Raw genomic sequence first — 13176 nt, 5'->3', positions numbered from 1 at the left:
CCATTGCTCTTTCTGCCACCCTAAATTGCATCCCTGGCTATATAACACATGATTCTTTCAAGATCAAAAAGGGCCCACAACAAAATCATAGCAGGTAGTTCTTCCTTCCCATTAGCCTAGGTTTTTTTTTTAATATTGTTTTTACAAATCTCTCCTTTTCAAGTGGCAACATTCCTGACTTGAAAAAAAATAAACAAATTGTTTTCCAAGGTTTGGTAAAGACAGGTCAGCTCTTAATAACAAGATTCCAAAATCTGACATGTCCATTTGTATTTTCCCTACTTTATTCCTCCTTTCTATTAGTATCCTATCTTACCTGCTCCAATCCATCCTACTTCGTACTAATTAAACAAAATTAACTTTCTTAGTAGCATAGCGGCTGCAATAATACCCTTCATTCATACTGGACTTTTAGCTTTGCAAAATGTAAAGAGTGTACTGAATTTGAAGTGGGAGGACCAGGTTTGAAATCCCAGTTTGGCATCTTTCCACCGATGTGACTTTTGGCAAGTCAATTAACTGCTTTGAGCCTCAATTTCCTCATCGAGAAAAAGAGGAGTTAGGATGAAGTGACCTTTATGTTCCCTTCCAATTCAAAGTCTCTGATCTTATGTTCTCATTTGGTTCTGAGAAAGGGAAGAAAAACCACACCTGTGAGGTAAGTAAGCCAGAATTATTATCCGCTTTTAACAGCTGAGAAAATATCAAGAAGGTAAATGAAATATAAATCACTTAACAAGCTAGTGAAAAGAGCAAGTCTCCTCAATCTTATCCATAAGCTCTTTCCACCAGACCTTCCATTGTTCCTAGCCCTCAGCATGTGGGCAGTTGGCTAACTATCAGTTTTGAAAAAACTTTGAACTTTTTATATCCTTGGGGGAAAAACATATTTGGGAGTATCTCTGTGCATGTTTGTGAATGCATGTGAGAGATGTACAAGGATGCTACCTTATCAAGACCCTAAATAATCTATTCTTTCATTGGAGTGGAGCCTTACTACCAATATAGAATAAATTCATTTCACATCTTAGTTGTCAATTTTGAGAGTTCCTGCAGAAAAAAAAAACATCACTTAGTAGTTGACCTTGAAAAATACTGAAAGATGAATCATAGCAGTTTCCAAGGAACCACAGTATACTTGTTCTGTCAAGGAGAACAAATGTCACTCTTGTTATACAGGCTACCTGAGGAAACAAATGATCCTTGCTTATGATATTCAGTAGAATGGGAAAAACTGAAGAAGTAACTTGGAATCACAATTTAACAATAATAATAATCAAAACTGGCATCTAGATCACTTTTTAAAAGATTGTAATCAATTTATCATCAGCAAGCATTTGTCAAGTACACTATGTGTTATGAGAGGCAGTATGCCTTAACAGATGCTCTCCTTGGAGCTGGGAAGATCTGGGTTAAAATCTGGCCTCTGACATATTTTTGTTAGATATCCCTGGGCAAATGATGCAGGTGACAAATCGGCCCTCTGGGCAATTCCCTGAGACTGTAAGTTTCAAGGAAGGTACCAACCTGTATTACTAGAAGGAGTTTCCTATTCTAAGAATTCCCTGTTCTTGTGAAATCACAGGCCCAGTTCTAGCTGATCTTCTTCTTGCTAAGCACTGTGTTATGCGCTGAAGATACAAGGACAAAAGGGAAATTGCTTCTGCCCACAAATGGCTTATAGTCTATTGGAGGAGTCATTATGCACATGGATTAAATGGGGGGAGAGAGAGAGGGAGAGAGAGGGAGAACGAGAGGGAGAGAGAGGGAGAACGAGAGGGAGAGAGAGGGAGAACGAGAGGGAGAAAGGGAGGGAGAAGGAGGAGAGAAAGAAAATAGATAGATAGAAGATAGTTACAGATATCTACATAAATGTCACCAAGCATTTATTAAGCACCTATGGTATCCACACACAATAGATATATTAGCTGAGTTGATTCTCATAATCCTATGAGGATATTCATTATATTATATTGAGCTTGAGAGAGGTTAAGTGACTTGCCCAGGGTTCGTAGTTAGTAAGTATGAGGGGGATCTGAACATGTGTCATGCTGATTCCAGTACCAGTATTCTATCTATTGTCTCACTCAATTAAAAAATATAGTTAAAAATATAAAGCTTTGTGAGATGGTGCCAAGATTCCTAAGGATTTTAAGTGACTTCTCAGATGCCCTTCCTCCAAACTGTGGCTCAGTACAAGTTTCTGGTAGCATTCTTTCTTTCCCCTTGGCTTTTCTTTGGCTGACAAGTATTCTCCCACTGTCTGTCCTAACACTTCTGATGAATGGACACTGATGCCATTGGCAGGGGAACAGATGGGAAGGGAGTGGGAAGGGGTTCTACCCTTTCTTCTTCTGCCCTTCCTCCTCCATCCCAAATGATGAAATAGAACAGATGTTACCTGTTAGGGATGCAGAGAGGTCATTCCTCCTGTAGGCAGAAGTTGCAGAGATGATCTCATAGGATCACAGACCTAGAGCTATAGAGGAAGAGACCTCAGAGACCATCTAGTTCAGCCCTTTCATTTTATAGATGAGGAATCTGTGGTCCAAGGAGGTTAAGTTTTATACCCAAGGTCACACAGGAAATATGTGCCACAGGCAGGATTTGAACCCAAGTCCTTTGACTTTAAGACCAGTACAATTTCCATCATACTTTTATACAAACTCTATGGTAGCCATACTACAAATTTAACCTGAAACTTATATAATAGATTATACGATTTATGCAGGCATATAAAGTTAATTATAACTATGTACATTTGACAAGCAGACTTTCAAAGTACTTTCCTAATAATTACCTCATGAGGAAGTAGTAAAAACACAATGATGTGTGAATTACCTGGGATTAACAATAATTTTGATATAGTTTTATTTGGTGACAACAAATTAAATAGGTTCTTCTACTGAGTTCTATTAGGTTGACTCAGAACATCCACATCCAACCTGCACTAGATGAAAGTCGATTGAGCTGGTTTCCCCAAGCTTTTAAGACCATAGATTGAAAGCTGTAAAGGACTTCAGAGGTCATGGAGCCTAACCCTCATTTTACAGATGAGGAAACTGAGTGAAGTTAAGTTAATAAGTTGAAAGAAGTTAAGAAGCTGATTAAGAGGCAGCTAGGTGGTGCAGTGAATAGAACACCTGCCCTGGAGTCAGGAGGACCTGAGTTCAAATCTGTTCAGACAGTTAACACAAAAAATTAGCCATGTGACCTTGGGTAAGTCACTTAACTCCAATTGCCCTACCTTCCCACTTCCAAAAAAAAAAAAAAGCTGATTAAGTTAACGACAAAGTTAGTAAATGTCTGAGGCTAGATCTGAACTCAGGTCTTCCTGACTTCAAGCTCAGCACTCTAGACACTATGCCATTCATTTTAAGGACTTCACCTGAATGACTGTAAGAGATATTACAGGAATTGATGGTATAGTGAAGCATTCCAAGGGTTAATCAAGTCCACAATGAAAGCATTGAGATGACATAAACTAAGATAAATATTTTGGTATACTCAGAATCAGAATTGTTCTGGAATTATAGAAATTCCCAAATGGAAATGGAATACCACAGCATGGTCTTATACTATGCCACATGTTGTGAAAAGTTAAGAAATTTTGCCAAGAAATGGAATGAAACATGTTTCTATGGCCTGGGAACTAGCCTAGCTAGGAACCTAAGGGTGAGAAGGGGAAAGTGACTTGCCCAGCATCACTTAAATAGTATGTGAAGAGCAGGGCTTCAAACTAGTCCAATGGCTCCTAATCTAGGGTTCTTTCCAAGCTACCTTCTTATGTATGTGAACTTTCACAGGATCTGAGCAAAAAGGTCCCATCTGCTTCACTCTTTCTGAATTCTGTTTCTTCTGTGTATTCATTTCAACCATAGAAGCTATTTGAGAAAACCTTTGGGGGTCAGTAAGTACTTCTACAGCTTAATTTTTAATCTAGCTGTAGTAAGCACACAGAGACCTAGCAGCAAAGACAGACTAGCCACTAAAATCACGATTCTACAAAACTGAAGCAATATGAACTAAATTAATTAATTTTAACCACTTTCCCCGCTCACCCTTCTTCCTTCTCCCCTCAGTGGTTCAGGTTCCATATCATCAGTTTCCCCAATTTCTTTTTTAGAGTGGGGAAGGCAGGGCAATTGGGGTTAAGTGACTTGCCCAAGGTCACATGGCTAGTTAGTGTTAAGTGTCTGAGGCCGAATTTGAACTTAGGTTCTCCTAATTCCAGGGCCAGTGCTCTATTCACTGTGCACCTAGCTGCCCCCTAGTTTCCCCAATCTCAAATACAGGAAATAAGTAGACCAGTGCTTAAATATCTGAAGACCAGACTGGGAATGAATGTAATAGCAGCAGTGCTGATGGGTTGGGTTCAAGGAAAGGGAATATTGGCTAAATGTTGTCCATTAGTCAGCTCAAGCAGGGAAATTCTTTGATAAATCTTATTGCAGTTACCACAGCTTCAATTAACTACAACAAACTTTTATTAATAATTAAGGTGAACCCTTCTATCTTGACCAGTTCAAATCTAATTCAGTATTTCAAGATTTCAAATTAATTAAAAATAAAAAATTAATACTGTTAACTAAATAAATGTACTTATTAATTTTTATTAATATTTATCTAGCCCTTATGCTGTAGGAAGGTTGAGATATATATCATAATTGAGTAACAAGTTATTTTTGTGTTTTTTCTTACTCTTTCTGTAATTTTGGGCATCTAAATGGCTCAATGGATAGAGTACCTGGACTGAAATCAGGGAGACCTGAGTTCAAATCTAGCTATGTAGCCCTGGGCAAGTCATTTAACCCTGTTTGCCTCAGTTTCCTTGTCTGTCAAATGAACTGGAGAAGGAAATGGTAAACCAGTCCAATATCTTTACAAACAAAAAAACTGAAAAGGTATCATAAAGAAATAGACATGACTGAAATGACTGAGCAAGAAATCTGTGATTTATTAGTATAAAGAGTTTTCAGTGATGGGAATCCCTACTAATGGAGATCTGTGCCTACATTCTAACTTCTAGTCTGACAGAGGTTAAATGCTGTGACCAGTGTCACACAGCCAGTCAGAGGCACTTGAATCCAGGTCTTTCTGATGCTAAGGTAATTTTTCCATTCAATTTGTCACATTCCCTGGAGATTCTTGGGTATTAGACCCTCCAGTGCTCTTGAAAGATGGGACTCTTATTGGGAGAAATACTACACCAGACTGACTCCTCTAAAGATACTTTTCAGAAAAACTCTCCATGGTGGGCATAACTCCTTTGTATAGCTTTTTGGTCCTTATTAGCTTATGGAAGGTAAACCAGTTCTATGATGTTATTTAATTCTGAAGTGGAAGAGTTAGCTCGAAAGTAACCAGCCTGGGGAATGCTAAATACATCTCTGATCAGAATAATGGAGCTTATTCCAAGAGCTCAAAGAAAAAAAAACTGTAGGGAACTGAATTGGCAATTTCAGCCCCCAGCATCTGGAGATTTACTTATAGGCAAATCTTGCATGTCTGTGGAGCAGGGAAAGAATGGATTATTGAAATTCCTATGTAATGCCCAAACTCCATCTTATCCATTAGTTCAAACTGGCTCCTCTCTCAAGCCTATTCCCAGAGCTATAAACAAGGAGCCAAATTTATTACTTTTGAGTTTCAGCTGTTATCTTTTCTCTTCCTCTCTGAAATAGTAAAGACAAGGAATAGGGCCCCAAAATTCAGAGATTGAGAGAGAAGGAATGAGAATAGCAGCAAGTATGCACCAGTGGCAGGCAGCTGATGGCATGTACAATGAAGGTGGTGGTCTATTTCTAATGGCATGTGGATTAACAGTTACTGTAATTCTCTCCTTCAATTTGTGAAGGCTCTCATTGGCCTATGCTGTAGTCAGGAGCCAATGCAAGCTAATCTCCAACTTCCCTGAAAGAGTCGGGAATCGTTGCATAGTCAAAATGGCACAAAACTTACATCATTGTTCCTGTAGTCAGTTTGTTGATAAACTAAGTTTTTCCATTACCATGAATGACATTTCTCTAGAAATCATCTCTTAATGCAATAGAAATAGTTTCCTTTAGTAATCCAACATAACTGCTACAGATTATTGTGTACTTTTTATTAGTTCTTTGCAGGATTGCCTTCATAGATTTGGATTTGCGTCCAAATCCTGGGACACGAGATCAGTGTAAGACTGGTCAAGATGGAAGGGACCACAATAAGAGACAAGCAGGAAGAGCCAATCCTTTGGTAAACATCTTCAAGATGATTATCATAGAGTAAAGTAAAGAATATGAGAATTATTGGGATCTGGACTAACTCACTTATCAAGAACTTAACAGAAAGTGAGCTTTGCTTTGTTGTTCAGTTGTTTTTCAGTCATGTCCTACTCTTTGTGACCCTATTTGGCGTTTTCTTGGCAAGGAGACTAGAGTGGTTTGCCATGTCCTTCTTCAGCTCATTTAACAGATGAGGGTTAAATGATTTGCCCAGTATCACACAGCTAGTAAGTACCTGAGGCCAGATTTGAACTCATGAAGATGAGTTTTTCTGAGCTCTATCCACTGTGCTACCTAGCTGTACTGAGTGTTGCTATCTTCATCTATTTAGGCACTCTGAAAACTACCAAAATTTCAGGTATTATTATAATATTCAGCTACAATTATAATATTATTTTATCATTAGAAAAGGAGAAAGAAGAGGAATACTTCATAATATAAACAGTTTTCTTGGGGATAAAATATCTCTTCTCCAGTAGTTTGCTTATTGTAATTGACCTGACAAGGATAGGTGATAGAGGATCTGGGAGTCTTTTGGTCTATCAAACTCCCACTCAATCAGTTAGCATTTATTAAGCAACTGCTATGTGCCAGTCATTGTACTAAGCACTTTACAAATATCATCTTATTTGACCCTCACAACCACCCTGGGAGGTAGGTACAATTATTATCTCCATTGTACATTTGAGGAAACTGAGGCAAACAGAACCTTTGCATATGCAACTCTGCATAAAAAGTGATGACTACGTAGCTAGGTGGCACAATGACCTGCACTTAGGAAGACCTTAATTCAAATCTGGGCTCAGACAGTTATTACCTGTGTTACCCTACTAACATCACTTCGTCTCTGTTTGTAAAATGCAGATAAAAATAGCACTGATTTCCTAGAGTTGTGGTGGGAATAAAATAATATTTGAAAAGTGCTTTGTAAGCTTTAGAGAACTTTGTAAACTTTCAAATACTATTTTCACTTTTTATGACGTATATTTTTTTTTGAGGGGGGGAAGGCAAGGCAATTGGCGTTAAGTGACTCGCCCAAGATCACACAGCTAGTAAGTGTATCAAGTGTCTGAGGCTGGATTTGAACTCAGGTCTTCCTGACCCCAGGGCTAGTGGTCTATTCACTGTACTACCTAGCTGCCACTGTATGTGTTAAAAAAAAATGTGTGATTAAAAAAAAAAGAGTGTGATTTTATTGATGAAGAGAATTCTTTATGTAGGAACTCCTTTGCCAAGGAAGATACAATCCAGTCTACAATTCAGTAATTATGTCCTAGGTAGTTGCTTGAGTCACATAGAGATTGACTTATCAGCAAAAGGGAGTGGTGGTGGGGGGTGGATTTAAGCAGGGCATTTGTTGCTCAAAAGCAATAATTCTTTCTATGCCATATTCATCATTATACTATATAACTGTCTTATTTGAAGGAAACCCCCATGATACAAAAGTTATGCACCTTAAGGCCTCTTATATTTGGCCATTATAATATTCTAGCTTTTTGGGGGGTGAGGGTTATAAGGTAAATAAGGAGGAGGAAGTCAAGCAAATGTTTATTTATACAATAGTTCTTATTTTAAATATCTAGAAAATAATATCTCTAAAAAGCATTACTTTTGATCATGATAGATATATTATAAATAAAACTTCTCAGGGGTAGGGGAGAAGAGGAAGAATGGGGTACATCAGAAGAAAAGAGGTGGAATCTTGGCCCATCACTGTAAAAGGTCACCAGTCCCAAGTGAAGAACATCCACAAACTGAAGTGCCCATTCTCTGGTCAGGACAAGTTTGACTGAATATTCCTTCATTCTGAAGATCCCTAGGCCTGTGTATCAAAACTTATACCATTGTTCCTGCTAACACCGTGTTAATAAACTGAGTCTTTCAGTCTCCATGACTGACATATTTCTCTAGAACAAAATTATCTTTTCATGCAATAGAAAAGGCGATAAAGAAAAGAAGACAAGTAAATTGCAGAGGCTGTATGTAGCCTTGACTGAGTTATGTAATCTCAAAAGAATAATACTTCAGTCATGTCGAGCGGTCTTGTAAGTTTTCTTTTTTGTTGTTGTACTTAGAAAAGAGACTATAAAACTATGGAGTACATGGCAAAAACATCCCCAGCATTGGCTGTTTTGCTCGATAAAGGCAAAACCCCACCAGAGTCATGAGTCTCTCTGTCTATATAATGAGCCCATCTTTTGAAAGTGGGTGTTTTCAATGTACTCTCCCACTCAGACCTAGTGCTGAAACAAACAGAAGATTGGAGGAAAAAGCATTATGGACCTGAGTTAAACTTTCATTTTGGTTACTTAGTACCCACTAACTTAATGACTATTTGAGAATCTCTTCTTACTGAAAATTCCTTTCTTTTAAATTTCCAAAATCTGAATCCTATTCTTTATGAAATAACTTGAATATCCCAGAAACTTGAATCAGTATCTGTACAGATATCTCATTTGAAGTTGGAATAGTCAAATATGAAACATTTGGATTACAAAAGTCCAAGGAAAACCTATGATCAAGGAAACACAAAATGGTATTATTTCTAAGAGCTTAAATCATAGAATAATAGTCCTGGGTCTTATCGATCCATCCTTCCTATTTCTAATCTTTTTGTTGTTCAGCCATTTCAGTCATGTCTGACTCTTTGTAAACCCATTTGGTGCTTTCTTGGCAAAGGTACTGGAATGGTTTGCCATTTCCTTCTCTAGCTCATTTGACAGTTGAGGGAACTGAAGCAGACAGAGTTAAACGACTGCACAGGGTCACATAGCTTCTAAGTTTCTGAGGCCAGATTTGAGCTCAGAAAGATGAATCTTCTTGGCTCCAGGCCCAGGACTCTACCTTGCCACCTAATAGACATAATAAATGTTAATTGACTGACTGAGTGATAAAGATATGTGGATGGTTTAAAAGCTGCATCAAGAGAGGAGTGTCTACGCTGATGGATCGCAGATCCATCCCAGGATTGAGCCCTATGCCATGCCCCACAATGGCTATTCCAAGTCCCCTCTTCTGTCCTCAAGTCACTTATTTCATTGACTCCAGAGAACCTGGGCTAAGCAATGGGATCACATGACCTTGGCAACGTTCATTTTCCTACAATCTGTCTTGGGTGTCCCAGCTGCTGTTACTTCTGTGTTTTATTTCTCATACCCTAAGGCATTCAATGATGACAGTCATAAAGTCACATTTTCAGCATGGCTGAGGGTGTCTTATGAACCATAAGCTGAATGTACCAGACCCGAGAGAGTCACAGTAAGAGCCCTGGAATCACTTCATGATTCATTTCCTTCCAATGACTTTTCATAGAAACCTATTTAAGAGCAGGGACAGGGTTCCTTTAACATTTATGAAAATGAAGCATTCTTTCTTTCCTCCTTTTTAACTCAAATCTAAATCAAAAAAGTCAGCTAATGATGCTATAATTGCTCATAGTAATAGGGCAGTCATTCTAAATAAGTCTAATAATTTTTTAGTACAGTATTGCTTTAAGTGAAAGTTATCTTAATGGAGCTGACCCATACAATGTTCTGTACTTCAAAGTAATATACAAAGGTTTTTGTATTTGAGACCATATTCCAGCAGCTAGATGACAAAGTACTGGGCCTGAAGTCATGAAGACATTTTCCTGAGTTCAAATCTGGCCTTAGATACCTCCTACCTATGTGACCTGGGGCAAGTCATTGATCTCTGTTTGCCTCAGTTTCCTCATCTGCAAAATGAACTGGAGGGACGGCTAGGTGGCACAGTGAATGGAGCACTGGCCCTGGAGTCAGGAGGACCTGGGTTCAGATCTGGCTTCAGACACTTAACACAAAAACTAGCCGTGTGACCTTGAGCAAGTCACTTAATCCCAATTGCCCTCCAAAAAGCAAAAAACAAATGATCTGGAGAAGGAAATGGCAAACCACTTCAGTATCTTTGCCAAGAAAACTCCAAATGGGATTATGAAGAGTAGCACATAACTGAAAAACAATTGACTAGCAAACACATTCTATCTCATCTTATGTTTGCATAGAAGGCATTTTCTCAGTAAAGTTTGTTTAATGAATGACAGTTTTATAAGCTAGTATGTATGCTGCAGAGGTGTCAAAAACATTGGCCTCCAGCCAAATGTGGTGTAATCTGATTAATAATTCATTATTAATCAAATTATTTCATTAGTAAATATTATTACATTTTATATGTATTATATATTTACAACATATAATATAAATGTAATAAAATCATTCATAAATAAAATAAAATAAAAATTTCAATAAAATATAGACAATGTTAACATGTGGTTTTTTTTAAGTTAATATGTAGCTGCAGGGATCCTTAGGTATCACTTATTGGTTTATCATTTCTATTCGGGTTGATACCACTGTTGTAGTATAAAGAACCCTGGCTTCAGAATAAAAGATACTATCTTCAAATCCTGGTTCTACTATCAACATCTTAGCTAGTGATTCTGAAATATGCTGATGGCTGAGAATTCATTTAATAGCCTTTTAAGTTTTCTAATTATTCTTGTTAATTAGGTGCTAAACTCCTATAATAAAGTGGTATCATCTGTCTTCTGAACATCAGTGGTCAAGGGTCAACACTGTTATCTGCCACTTCCAGCTGTATGACCTTAAGTCACAAAAATTTTCTTGTTTTCAGTTTTCTCATTTGTAAAATAGAATTGCCTTCTCCCCATAGACAGACACAGGGACAGAGGTTTGCATATGTTGCCAGATAAAGTCGCTATTATATTGGTTATATGCTTCAGGAAATCTGAGGTAAGAACTCTTTCATAATAATATTAAGGCATTTTAATTTTTAATACCATAAATATTAATGGATTGCAAAGGGGTCCTGTGACCAAAAAGTTTAAGAATCAATGTACTAAGGTTCCTTCTCAATCTATCTAAATGGGCACTAAAGTAATTTAAATAGACATTTATTTAATTTACAGCACCTACTTCACAGTTTTGTTGAGAAGATCAAATGAGATAACACATAGAAAGAGCTTTGCAAGTTTGTAGAAATGGTAACCAAGGTTATCATCATTTATTCTTATTGTCATCATGATTAATTTGGGTGTTGGTGGACAGGATGAAGGGTCACTGTGGCATTCAAGGATTTTGTTTACAAACACAGATCATGGACCTTTAACTGGATTCTGTCCCCAAAAAAGACATAAAAAAAAATAAGGTCCATGTTTCCAAAGAACAGAATGATCTCATCATCATTTCATTCTCTTTTTTGCTTTAAGGGGCACATTAAGGAAAGTGACCTACAGACCTAGGGATCTAAAGGCAGAGAGAGTCATGAAGAAGGTCCATGAGGGAACACTTCATTTTGTTCTGCATTGTTTTATTTTTCCAGAGAAAAAGGGGGAGGGAGGGATTGGGAGGCCTCACTGATTGTTTCCTGTGCCAAAGTCAGCTGCATCCACACAATAGAAGAGCTGGGCCACCTCCTGGCGCCAAACCAAGGTCACAGATTTTCAATTGTGATTCCCGTTTTTCTGGGCCTTTTAAAAATACACGTGTCTCAGTATATTACTACACACATACACACACACACACTCCACTCATTTCCTTAGTAAAAAATAGTCTTTTTTCTTATCAACTCCTTATCAACACCTGGAACATTGAAAAACTTTGATGGAGAATTCACTTTTTCCCCCTTCCTTCTTAGAATGTCACACCTAAGACTCCCAAATTCACAAATAATTTTTAAAAAACCTACTGCCACCACACATTTATATGAGGAGGTCACATTGTAGATTTATATTTTGGGATTGATTTTTTTTTTTAAGAGTCCAAGGATCTGCATTCTAACTGAAACATGTAAATGTTGCGTATATAATTGCCTGACACTTTTAGGTCAGGATTGTGGCTACTGTCTAAGACTCTAAATTAATGATCAAGCACCAATTTACAGTGGCAGGGGAAGTTATTTGCTGGGAGATTCGAATGCTGATGAAATAATACATCTAAAGCAGACCTGCACAAGTTGGCAGTAGGTAGGGGCCAAAATTGAAATAGGTTCAACTGCTTCTGGCTGAAGATAGGTTTTCAACAGCTCCCTTTCAAGTAAAGGTAATATTGATGATTAAACTATTTTGTAAATAAACCATACTTTTAAAAAAGAGGAAATTTAAAATAATATCAATTAATTATACTTATTGCTAAAGATCTTTATTTATCATGAAATCACATTAATGTTAAAAATTAATTTGCTAAGAAGTAGAAGTTTTAATACATTTCCCAGGTTTTCTTGCTGTTTACATTTTAGTTAATGGGATGTATTACATGTCTTGTCAGCAATCAATTTATCTTACTCATCATGAATCATGTTTGAAATTTATTTCTTTGGACATTTGAAAACTAACCTTAGAAGCTGCCTGATTTTCTGAGTTTACTTTCTTGAAAAACCATTGTTCCACACTGAAATTTTTCACCAATTTGAATGCTTTAATTTATTTTTTGTTGGTGTACAATTTGCTTAAGTCAGGATGTTTTGATTTAAAATGATGACAAAGATTGTGTTTTTTCAAAACAGCTATTATTCTCTGCAAACAAGGCACAATATTTTGTCTCTTGTGTAAGTAAACAAGTATCTATTTGTCCACTCCAGATTAAACCCTCTATGTTGGATTCAGTCTTCCATTTCTTTTTATCACCTATTTTATAAAGTCACCCCCAAAACTTTAATATTAGAACCAAAAAAAATCTCCACAGCAACTATTCACAAAGAAATACTGTAATGAGTGTCTGACCTTGGAGAGAATTCCAGACACTCATATAACTTGGAGGGCGACCATGCAGCGAGGGAGGGGAAGAAGCCCTTGCGTTGATTCCTTGCCACTCATCACATAGCAGGCATCAGCTGCATTGGTGCATGGCTTCACTCACTTTGTCCCTGTTCAACA

Source organism: Petaurus breviceps, unplaced genomic scaffold, assembly GCF_028583685.1.
Source record: "Petaurus breviceps papuanus isolate PSGF00001 unplaced genomic scaffold, PetGlider_PUasm1.0 90977, whole genome shotgun sequence".
Lineage (NCBI taxonomy): Eukaryota > Metazoa > Chordata > Mammalia > Diprotodontia > Petauridae > Petaurus > Petaurus breviceps.
The sequence above is the reverse complement of the archived record's forward strand: the minus strand, read 5'-3'. Positions refer to the sequence as shown.